The sequence below is a fragment of the Mastomys coucha genome, unplaced genomic scaffold (genome assembly GCF_008632895.1).
Source record: "Mastomys coucha isolate ucsf_1 unplaced genomic scaffold, UCSF_Mcou_1 pScaffold9, whole genome shotgun sequence".
Taxonomy (NCBI): domain Eukaryota; kingdom Metazoa; phylum Chordata; class Mammalia; order Rodentia; family Muridae; genus Mastomys; species Mastomys coucha.
The window spans coordinates 104,380,655-104,393,023 of NW_022196915.1; the positions used below are offsets into that span (position 1 = coordinate 104,380,655).

The 12,369-nt window shown below is 39.2% G+C and overlaps 1 protein-coding gene and 1 long non-coding RNA gene across 2 annotated transcripts in view; one reads left to right on the forward strand and one right to left on the reverse strand.

Moving 5' to 3' along the window:
- The window catches only part of Hs6st3 (heparan sulfate 6-O-sulfotransferase 3), a 748,118-nt gene that overhangs the window by 333,921 nt on the left and 401,828 nt on the right, over nucleotides 1-12,369 (forward strand). The window lies entirely within an intron of this gene.
- The window catches only part of LOC116084747, a 29,679-nt gene continuing 26,921 nt past the window's right edge, over nucleotides 9,612-12,369 (reverse strand). Inside the window, exon 4 of the long non-coding RNA XR_004116249.1 lies at nucleotides 9,612-9,921. This is a non-coding gene — a long non-coding RNA (uncharacterized LOC116084747). The remainder of the gene's footprint in view (nucleotides 9,922-12,369) is intronic.

Here is a 12,369-nt window from a genome sequence, read left to right on the forward strand (position 1 = left end):
GTGTGTGTGTGTGTGTATGTATGTGTGTGTATGTGTGTGTATGTATGTGTGTGTATGTGTGTGTATGTATGTGTGTGTATGTGTATATATGTGTGTGTTTGTGTGTATGTGTGTGTATGTTTGTATGTGTATGTGTATGTTTGTATGTGTGTGTATGTATGTGTGTGTATGTATGTGTGTGTATGTATGTGTGTGTATGTATGTGTGTGTATGTGTGTGTATGTATATGTGTGTATGTATGTGTGTGTATGTGTGTATGTGTGTGTATGTGTGTGTATGTGTGTATGTATGTGTGTGTATGTGTGTATGTGTGTGTGTGTATGTGTGTATGTGTGTGTGTGTTGGGGGGCAGGAGGTTACTTCTTTTCAGACACTCATTGGCCATTCATTAATCTTCGTTAGTGAAGTACCTGTTCACAGGTTTTTTCTGATTTGTAATTGGCTCATTTTTTAAAATTATTGATTATTCTTTGTGACTTGAATGCTTATGTTAACCATCAGACTGTTTGTATGTGCAGGGCATTTTTATATATTTAATCCACTTGTCACTGGAAATAAACCCCTGCCAAAACGGTTCACTTATCCTCAAATAGACTCTGTAAAGTATTGATACCTTTCTTCTAGAATTTCACACCAAAATGAGGGCCAAAGCAGGTGTTGCTGCCATCTGAGTGATACTCATTTGCAGACACTCCATATGGTGTCTCCAGCAACTCCTATTCGACATTATGGAGTTCTCTACATTTTTACACTTTTGTAACTTAATCATTTCCTTCCTATCCTTGTTTTAATTTGTCTCTTCAAGGAGAAAAGCATATCGATGTGGGAATAATTAAGTTTTATGAACTGGGTATTTGAAGCAACTCTTTGGTCTTTTATTCCGCCTTTCTCATTTTGAGGGGTATACCTCTTAATGTAGGAGAGCAGCGGAAGCTTCCCCTTCTACGTGCAACAATGTAGCTACAAAACGGGAATGCTTTCATTAGCTTGTATCAGGGTCGTTACAGTAGGGACAGCTAAGAAATGCTAATACATACTTGGAAGATGTTTTTGTTAATGGTTTTCAGGCATAGACTGTGACAGAGTTGCCCCCGATTCCATAAACAGAAGGCATATTAATCCCTTTAGTTGACAGGTGCTTAAATGGGCAGATTGGATGAGTAATTGGGTTGTTCTCCTAATCCGTAGCTTTGAATATAAATGAGAAATGCCTCGATATTTTTATTTGTCTTCAGCAACATTTTCTAATTGATTTATTTAAAATGAACTGTTTCTGCAAAGCAGTGAGTCCTTCGGCATCTGTTGTTTATGTGAGAAGGATTGCAGTTTAAGACATTTCTAGAAGCCAGTGCTTTGAACATGCAGCCCTTTCTCTAGCCCCCATATAAAGGATAAAGAAGTTATGTTTGAAGCCACACCTTATTGTGAGGGGAGGAGAGAGGGCTGCCAAGTGGCTCCTGGAACCAGTATTAATTCCTTTGCAGGATGCCCACTGTCTTATAGGTCCACAGGATACAAATTCACTTCATACTGTATGACCCAAAATGTTAAATTGTTTCCAGAATAGTCTAATGTGCTCTCAGAGGGGGTGTGTGTCCTGGAAAGACCTGGCTAATGTGTTTCTCCTCTTGATGACAGTGAGTGATTATTTAACATTTCGGGGCTGTTATATTTCTGAACCTTTTGTTTCAGATTCTCACCTGTCACTGTGATGAAAGATTTGGGGCAAAAAAATTTAAATTGGAAGATGTGGCCTGAGAGATATTTTGTACCGAAATATAGGAAGACAAGTTTGGAGGAAAATACTGGGAAGTTTTCAAATATCAAAATGGGCCGACGAGGCCAGAAGCTAGCCAAAGATGGATACTCTAGAATCTGCAGTGACCTCACACTGACCCACAGTGTGCTCCCTGCTTTCCTCAGCACAGTGATTTCATTGCATCCCAGGCAGACAGAAATTAAAGGAGAAGTTTGGCTTGCAGTTTGCCAGGACTCAGTCCATCTTGGGAGGGCAGGGAAAGTTGCTTTCTGGAAGGTGTGGAGACTTTGAACCATGGCCAAGAGACCAGAAGGCAAACAAACAAGCAAACAAAACAAAACAAAACAAAACAAACAAACAAAAAAAACCAACCCCCCCCCCCCAAAAAAACTCCTAGGGAACCTGAACAGAAAAAGACCTTCAGCCTGGCATTGGTGGCATACGCCTTTAATCCCAGCACTTGGGAGGCAGAGGCAGTCGGATTTCTGAGTTTGAGGCCAGCCTGGTCTACAGAGTGAGTTCCAGGACAGCCAGAGCTACACAGAGAAACCTTGTCTCAAAAAAAAAAATCAAAAACCAAAAACCAAAAACCAAAAAACAAACAAAAACAACCCCCCCCAAAACAAAAAACAAACACACAAAAAAAAACCCAAACCAAACCTTTAGAGATCCATGTCCCCATTTTTGCTCTGATGGCTGCAATACAGCCCATGTCCCAAGGGTTTTATTGACTCTCAAAAGTGTTCTATCAGATAGGAACCCAGTATTCAAGACCAACCTATGACACATTCCAAATTTAAACCATAACACATGTGGCAACAGGACAGTGGAATGCTAGGAGAGATGGTGTCAGGTACCGTCTTTCAGAACCAACTGTTCCAGACAGACTCTAACACACAAAAAACAACAGCTGAGACGCCAAATTGCATGTGTTTTTCAATTCCACCATAAAATGAAGGGTAGTTCTCTATTTTATATCCATAAGTAGGACCATCAAAACACTTTGGATACTTGCTCCTTATGAATAGCAGGATGTGTCGTTTTTCCCAGACTAGCCTTTGTAAAGTTAACAAATATTGTGGACTGGTAGGCCATGAAGACACTGGTACATGTGCAATTATTCATGGTTGCTGGAGTGCCTACAGGAAAGGTCCCACATCCTTCCCCTTTTGTAGTTTCTGTATTTAGCTCCATGGCTTGCTTCTAGAGGTGCCAAAAGGAATAGGCTGGAGAAATAGGAGCAAATTATGAAGGCTTTCTCCCAGATGTGGATACTCATATCAATGATTTTTTTGTTTGTTTCTTTTGTTTGTTTTTGTTGTTTTTAGACAGAATGTTACAAACCCTTTTATTAGCTATTGGGTGCACCCTCCCGTGTTTACCTCTTTGCCCTCAGATTATGGCGTAGCTAAGAGGCAATGTTAGGGACGGCTGTTTCCACTGGGGTGCAATAGCAGCATTCTAGAACTGTTGATGTCAGAGAATGGCATACATGCTGATGCAACTTCCTTCCTGTGGTCTTGTTTAAAGAGTTAAAGGAGTTTTAACTGCAGGGAAAGCATTGTAGAGGTGAGGAGTCTTTAACTGCAGGGAAAGCATTGTAGAGGTGAGGAGTTTTAACTGCAGGGAAAGCATTGTAGAGGTGAGGAGTTTTAACTGCAGGGTAAACATTGTAAAGGTGAGTTTAGAGCCAGCTTATCTTTTCTTTCACTACCTCATGGAAGAATGGGAGAGTTTGGGAGAGGAAGTGCTGGAATTTGGTTTACAAGTATTAATTTTTCCCATTCAACTTTTGGCTCTGTGTTCGTGTAACTTCCTTGAAATACGTAATTCTTTTGTGCTAGGAAGCAAGTCTGTTTAGGGAGCTGAAATACCAATGGCATTAAACTGCTGTGTTTATTTTGGATTAGTTCAGTTTAATCACAGTCTCAGTCTTTTTAAAGTCAGTTTTGTTTTTTTATTAAGACATTAATCTGACACCACATATACATCATTATGACAGCTCCTTAATATGAACACAGTGTAAAACTTTCACTCTTAGATGTATGTGAGACTCGTACCACAATGTATGAGCTCAGAGGCACCGATTTCTTAGCACAGGATAAGCATTACCACTTCTTTTTACATTTTACTAAATTTCATAAAACTACATTATTTAGTTTATTTTCCTGTCTGTGAAAACAACAGTCCTCTCCCTCCGTTAGCTATAAATGACAACACGGATTCATTTGTTTCGTCTTCCACGGGATCTTTGGAATTAGCAAATTAGCAGAGTGTTTTTTTTTTTTTTTTTTTTTTTTTTTTTTTTTTTTTTTATCATGTGCATTTTACAACCAGGGAGGAATTCAAGGCAGATGAATCTAACAGGAAGGTAGACATTTGCTCTATATTTATTCCCAATTTCCCTGCAAATGGTTTGACTTTTAAAAATGCAGTCAGTGTTCTTTTCAGGTAACAGGAGTTGTAACATGGAAGAGAGCAGCAGGGGGAAGTTACTTAGAGCATAGCATGCTCCACCCCTGGGTTTAGAGCAAAGCTTGCCCTATCTATGCCTATGGTTAGAGTATGCATGCCCCATGTCCGGGTTAGAGCATAGCATGCCCCATCCCCAGGTTAGAGCATAGCATGTCCCATGCCCAGGTTAGAGCATAGCATGTCCCATCCCCAGGTTAGAGCATAGCATGTCCCATGCCCAGGTTAGACCATAGCATGCCCCATCCCCAGGTTAGAGCATAGCATGTCCCATGCCCAGGTTAGAGCATAGCATATCCCATGCCTGGGAATAAGGTGGATGCAAACTTCAAGTTAGAGACACTTAACAATGAGAGCTTTATTACCCTTTGTCAAAAGATACTCAACCACTGCTCTGATTTGCCACTAAGCATGCTACTCTCTTGGCTTCCTAGGGGAAGGCAGATGAAATCACACAGGAAAGCCTTTCTGTTCACTCATTACTGAAGTGTATGGCCAACGCTAAAAGAGATTTCTGTAGGACAAGGCACACATAAGCTGTACATCTGAAATTAAAATAGATAATTTAACTTAACAAGTAACATAATAAAAATAAAATGTGAATTACTAAATGATGGACACCATGAGACTCCTAGATGTTAAATGAATATGAAAACCTCAGAATTTAGGAATGACTTGGTTACAATGCAAAACTTTGATATTTTATAATTTGGGGGAATGTTTAATACTATTTGTGATACCAAAACCAAATCTGCCCCATTTTCCTTAATATTCATACTTTGGTATGGATTACTTATTAAAATAGTGTTATGTTTGCCTTTCTAGGGAGTGTGTTTTACTCACTTGGGACCAGAATGGTCTGGTTAGACATCGAGAATTAATAGAAAGCATTCATTGGACTGGATCAGTGTTTGATCACAGAATACCAGTCGCAATATGGCAAGTGTGTTCAGCTAATGCAGTGTATTATGAGGACAGAGGCTGTCTGCCACTTGCATGCATTCATTGAATGGGCAGTATGGTTGCTAGGAGTTTGGATCCAGTCCAGAGCAGAAGGTCATAAATGGCCTATAAGTGATGGACAGACACAGGAAGTACTTATATAAAACATGCTGCAAATGCTCTGAACCTAGAAAGGTCTATCTCTTTGACTCCAGGACAGAATGACTGACGGACACTACCAGGGAGATACCAGGGAAGCCAGAGTAGCCTTGTGGGGGCAAATCAGGGACAGCTTCACAGGGGGGAAAGCATTTAACCTGGAGATTCAAATCACTCCATGAACAATCTTAACTTGTTACATTTACCTATATCTGACGTGTTCAGAGGAAGGTCTGAGTGGAGAATCCTGGGGAAGCATAGTGATGAGTCCGGTCCTAGAACCGACTGTGATTCCCCCAGAGACTGATGACTGCTTACTGAACATTCCTCTTACATTGTGCTCAGTGGGATTAGAAGACTTGGGTTAAACAGTCTTATTATTTATCACTGCGTCTTCTATAGTGTCTTATTCACTGTCCATGCTCAAATACCCAGTCATTCATGTCTCCTGTGGTAGGAGCTAGGTGGGTTCTACCAATAACTAGGTTTATGTGGTAAGTAAGTATGAAGAGTGTTTCTCTGGCTGACATTTCAGGGCATCGAGTCAATTTCCAAACGTTTGGTGTTGTGCAACTAACACAAGATGAAGTACAGGTCAATAAAAGTAGTGAATCGGAACTTCTACTTAGCACTCCTACCTTTCCCTAGGCCACAATAACCTTCTCTCAACAAATCATCTCTAATCTTTAAGACAATCTGCATATAGTTCTAGCCCTGTTTCATGGGTAATGGAATTAGACGTCAAGAAGTAAACTGACTTACTCAAGGGTGTGAAGTCAGAAAATACCACAGAATGATAAGCAAAGTGACATAGTCTGCACGTAGTCTTTTCTATGTGCAGGAGCAAAAGTCAAAGGTTACTGGATGAGTAGAGATGAATCCCACAGAGAATATGTCATATAGATGCCACATAGGTTATACACCTAAAAATCTTTTAAAAATTTCAGAAGTATTGTAATGTTAACCACTTATCCATGTCTGCAGGGATAAAAATGCTTTATCTATGAGCCAGTGGAAAGAACTACCTGCAGATACTAATGGATTCTAATGCATCTATATGACTTCTTCTAAAAATCAAAATCATCAAAGATACCATGCACAAACTTAAAAAGCAAGGAGCAACTTGTAGAAGCGACACAAACACATTGAGAGATTAAGAGACTCACTGTAGCATAATATAATCAAGTGCTGTAAATCAGTAAGGAAAGTGTAAATTTTGCAATTAAAAATAAGCAGAGGAATTGAGCAACATTCCCAAGAAATAGAAACAGAAATTGAGCATGTGAAAGCACGGACAACTTTCTTGATTCTCAAGGAAGAAGCAGAAACTCAGCTGTGATGAAATGGTTTACCACCTGCCAGACCAGTAAGGATAATGCGGGCAAAGCCCAAGCCTATCCTGGCATAAAAGTTGAGGAAATGAACAAAGCATCAGACTGCTCTCTTCCGTCCCTGGTGATGCTTCTAAGAGTTAAAACTTTGAAAACTCTATTATTGTTAATTGTGGTTGTTGTTAGTCAAATCATTCCAGTTGCACCCATCGGATATTAGCCATATTTAGACATAATAGTTAATGGTATATAAAGTACCTCGGAACAGCATAAGGAGCAAATGGCACATATGTAGGGAGTAATATTGCTTTGGTAAAATACTCATATAGACAAATAAGACTGAAATAAAAGGCATCTAAATGATAATGATTTAACTTCACAATGATAAAAGTCTAGTTATAGTATGAATATTATATTTATCAAATTTCTTACAAACTCGGAAATCACTGAGTGCTATAGGTTTAAAATATAATGACACGATGGTATGTTAAAATTTATTTTTTTGAATTCTGAATGTATAATGAGAAATGTGGGTTTTGAAATTTTTTTATTACCTCTTTAACATCAACATCAGAGGACTTAAAAAAAATCCTTGGTGAAATGTGAGAAAAACAAAACAATCTGTGGTTCAACTTATTCCAGAAAGTATAATTAAATATGTTCTAAAATAAATTGTATGTTGATAGTTTAACTCATTTTTAAGATTAGCGAATGATCAATAGATCCATTTAGAAATGAATACTTTATAGTTCTAGTCAACTTCCTTCCTTCCTTCCTTCCTTCCTTTCTTTCTTCTTCTTTTTTTTTTTTTTTGGTTTTTCAGCATCTCAACTTTCAATGGCAATGATTGCCTACTATTGATGCCCACTACTGCCCTGTGCATCAGGATCTGCTAAACACTGAGAGAAATACATATATGTGAGCCCCAGAGGTGAGAAGAATTTTAAGGAAATACTTAGGACTTTCATAAGCTGGAGTGGAGAAAACATCTCATAGGAAAGAAGCTTGCACAGGCTGAGACAGCTAAGATGAGATGGCAAATTCAAGTGTAAGGATGTTGGATCCAATGGGTGTTTTGAGCAGATGGTAGGAGATGAGGCAAAGAAGTGAATGAGGTTCAGTTCCTAGCCTGAAAGGAGGATTTGTCTAGCAAGTACCGGAGGAGGAGTGGTACATGGGGCTAAATGTTAGAAAAGCTGCACAGCATCAAACTAGAAAACAGATTAACAGGAAAACTATAGAGAATCAGGGGAAACAATCAGATATTGCAAAACCCCAAAAGGAATTTGTGTTAAGTGATGAGGATTTGAAGAAGGAAGGTGGTCCCAGGGATGAAGAGAACATGAATCTGAAATCTGAAAGGGTGGGAGAGATAACTCAGCTAGGTGTGGGAGGTGAAGGAGAGAAAGATGAACAGGATACCTTCTAGCATGATCCCCAGGGCCAGGGTAAGCCAACTGGAGGAATCACAGAACTCTTTCAAAAATCAATTTTTATTAAAATACAATCACACAATTTCTTCCCTTCCTTCACCCCCTCCAACATTCCCTTTCAAATGTATGGCCTCTTTTTTTCTTTAATTACTATTGTTACACACATAGCAGGGACTAGGGTGTATTTGCATGTGTGTGTGTGTGTGTGAGAGAGAGAGACAGACACACACAGAGAGACATAAAAACAGAGAGAGAGAGAGAGAGAGAGAGAGAGAGAGAGAGAGAGAGAGAGAGAGAGAGAGAGAATAAAAACATAAAAACAGTCTGCTGCATCTGTTAGTGTTTCTATAAATATGCTTTTAGGACTGACCACTTTTTACTGGATAACAATTTCAGGCTCATCCCTGGGGAAGTTTACCCCCTCATCTCTCAGCAATCAGTTATTGTCGGCAACTCTTCATCTAGGGGTGAGGGATCCTGTGAGATCTTCCCTGTCCATATCGGCATGTTAGCTGGTATTAGATTTGTCCAGGCCTGGTTGATGCAGATATATTAGCTAGATTTCTGGGTTTAGTGTCTCATAGCAGACTTCCTGGTCCTCTGGCTCCTACAGTCTCTCTAACCCTCTTCCACCATGTTCCTTGAACCTTGAGGTTAGAAGTTGTATTTTAGGTGCACACACTGGGGTTGAGCTCTCCACTATCAGTAGATTTCTTCACTTTATCAGTGTGGCTTTCTGCACTGGTCCCTATCCGTTGTAAAAAGAAGATCCCTTGATGAGTGGTGAGGGCTGCACTTACCTGTGGACAGGAGCAAGAATGCTGAGTTCAGCATAGGTTGTGCTGGCTTGGGAAAGAGGCAGTCGTAGGCTCTTCACAAGGATCCATGACCTCGCCAACCATGGATACTTGCCTAGATTTACAGTACAAAGATTCAGTTCCTTCTGTTAAGTGGGCCTTAAGTCCTGTTAGGCAGCTGTGTACTTGAAACATTAAATATACAGACGTGAGAGGTCTCAGTACTGAAGGCTTACTGTAACTCTAGGGGGTGGATGGAGAACACTGACATTTGGAGAGGTTTATTTAAAAGATTCTTGGGTTGAAATAGTCACAATGACCATAGTTAAGTGGAAGAGAAGGCAGAAGAAAAGGAGAATTAGGGAGGAGGAAGAGAAGGAGGAGGAGGAGGAGGAGGAGGAAGAAGAAGAAGAAGAAGAAGTAGTAGTAGTAGTAGTAGTAGTAGTAGTAGTAGTAGTAGTAGTAGTAGTAGAAGAAGAAGAAGAAGAAGAAGAAGAAGAAGAAGAAGGAGAAGAAGGAGAAGAAGGAGAAGAAGGAGAAGAAGGAGAAGAAGGAGAAGAATAAGAAGAAGAAGAAGAAGAAGAAGAAGAAGAAGAAGAAGAAGAAGAAGAAGAAGAAGAAGAAGAAGAAGATCTGACATTATAGAAGCAGGATAAAAGAAACTAATGACAGTAAAAATTTATCATAATCATGGATAAATAAATGGGAAAATAGTGAATGGATTGCTTTTGGATTTTTTCTGGTACTTCATAGACACTAGATAAACACGCTCAGTTTTAAACACCCTTTTAAAGAAATGAATTCTATCTGACTTAGACATTTCAAGTTCAATCTATGCATTAACACTGATACTTCCTGTTGAAAGTCCTTTTTTGGAGAGATGCGTCTGGGCACCATTATCAGATAACATTGGTTTGAAATTGGATTTTGAGATGTGGCTTCAGACTCAGTATTGTCTCATCTTCCCAGCACTGCTATTGATGTCTTAGACATGATTTCTTCAATTTCAGAATAGCGGCATTTTGTATCTGCAAGCAAAGTGAATGGATATAAATTACAAAAATGGTTAAAAATGGATAGGTGAAAAAAAATATTTTTTAAATACAGAATGACGGGGAGAGCAACTGACACCTTTGTCCTGTGTGGTCAGAAACAAAACTGGAGGAGTAAGAGAGAGAAAAGCGATGCATTGGATTGTATGGATTGGTGAAGAATTTCAAACTATTCATTGATATTTACAAAATATTACACTTGATAATTTATGGGGGATATTGTGACAGAGTGATTTTTACTGGAATACCATTTAATATGAACAGTATAAGTACTTACACCATAAATGTTTTTTAAATACATGATTAATGTGTAAATTAAGTAATATTTGGCAAATGTTTAAGACTTGTATAGATAAAACGTACTGTTATCATTTTGTGTTTTGTGTTTTATTTCTTAAGATTTATTTCTTCATAATAAATTTCTTTTTAATAAAATCTTTATCAAATTATTTCTTAATCTACAGCCTTTCATGCAGAGATGACACAGAGATGACGCAGAGGTGACACAGAGGTACTTCTGGGAAGCCTGTGACACCCACTTCTGTCTAGTATTTGATTAGCGAAGTCCATTGTGCAATTCCTTCCTTCCTCTAGCTAGACTTTGATAAGATGAAGTAGACCTCTGGAGCTTAGGTTCAGATTGCGAATGCATATCATGACTGCAATTATGTTAAACACAAGCAGAAAAGTGTTACATAGATTAAACCAGACAGTCGGCAGATTCCTTTAGAGACTGGCAAACGAAAAACAAGAGCAAGCCTTTTAGAATCCTTACACCCATACAGTGACTTCTACCTACTTTATTACAGTCCTTAAGTTCTCAACTAATGGCCTGGTTTAGTCATAACTTAAATACGGTATTCTGAACGTGAGCACTTATCAGATGGATTTTAAAAAATAAAAAATTTACCTGTGCCATTTTACAAGAAAGAAAATTATTTTCATATAGTATATTAAATGTTAAATAAAACAATTATATGATTCCTTGGCCATTTAGAATATTGTAGTTTATATTTTAACAGACTTTTATGTCACTTAGTCTAGTCTTTTAATTTGAATATTCAAAATATGAGATTCAGAGAAATATAAGGATCAATAGGAAACCAGAGATGTCTGAAGATCAAAATATAGACCCAGGAAGAGGACCCAACATCTATCCCAACACCAGGGTAACTGGGACCAGCAGGACCAAGCACACAGGAACTCTACCAGTCCAGCGGCACAGGTTCCTTTCAGTCTGTCTAGGCTGGTGCCCTGAGCAGACTTTGGGTGCAAATTCCATGACCAGTCCCAAAACACCCAGAGGGAGTTCCAATCCCAGGTGCTATAACACGTTCAATATCATAGGATCAGAGGTGAGGAGGACACATCTGTCCCAACACTGGGAGTAACTGAGACCAGCGGGGCCCAGGCACGCAGGAACTCTGCTAGCCTAGTGGCATGGGTTGCTTCCAGTCTGTCTGGGTTGGGGCCCTGAGTAGACCTTGGGCACAAACTCTGCAGCGAATCCCATAATACCCAGAGGAAGCTGTACTCCCAGGCACTCTAATGGGGCCAGTGTCACAGGATCCAAGAATTACAGGATCACAGAGACAGCTTGACTCTGAGAAGTTCTGATACAACCAGGATCACAGGAAGGACAGGCTGTAGTCAGATTTAGCAAGGGCAGGTAGCACTAGAGATAACCAGATGGCAGGAGACAAGCATAAGAAAATAAGCAACAGCAACCAAGATTACTTGGCATCATCAGAACCCAATTCTCCCACCATAGCAAGTCCTGGACACACCATCACACTGGAAAAGCAAGATTCAGATCTAAAATCACTTCTCATGATGATGGTACAGGACTTTAAGAAGAACATAACTCCCTCGAAGAAATACAGAACAACACGGGTAAATAGCTAGAAGCCCTTCAAGAGGAAACACAAAAATCCCTTAAAGAACTACAGGAAAACACAATCAAACAGGTGAAGGAAATGAACAAAACTATCCAGGATCTAAAAATGGAACTAGAAACAATAAAGAAATCACAAAGGGAAACAACCCTGGGGTTAGAAAACCTAGGAAAGAGATCAGGAGTCATAGATACAGGCATCACCAACAGAATGCAAGAGATAGAAGAGAGAATCTTAGGGGCAGAAGACACCATAGAAAACATTGACACAACCATTAAAGAAAATACAAAAAGCTCCTAAACCCAAACATCCAGAAAATCCAGGACTCAATGAGAAGACCAAACCTAAGGTTAATAGGTATAGAAGAGATTGAAGACTCCCAACTTAAGGGGCCAGTAAATATCTTCAACAAAATTATAGGAGAAAACTTCCCTAACGTAAAGAAAGAGATGCCTATGAATATACAAGAAGCCTACAGAACTCCAAATATACTGGACCAGAAAAGAAATTCCTCCCATCACATAATAAT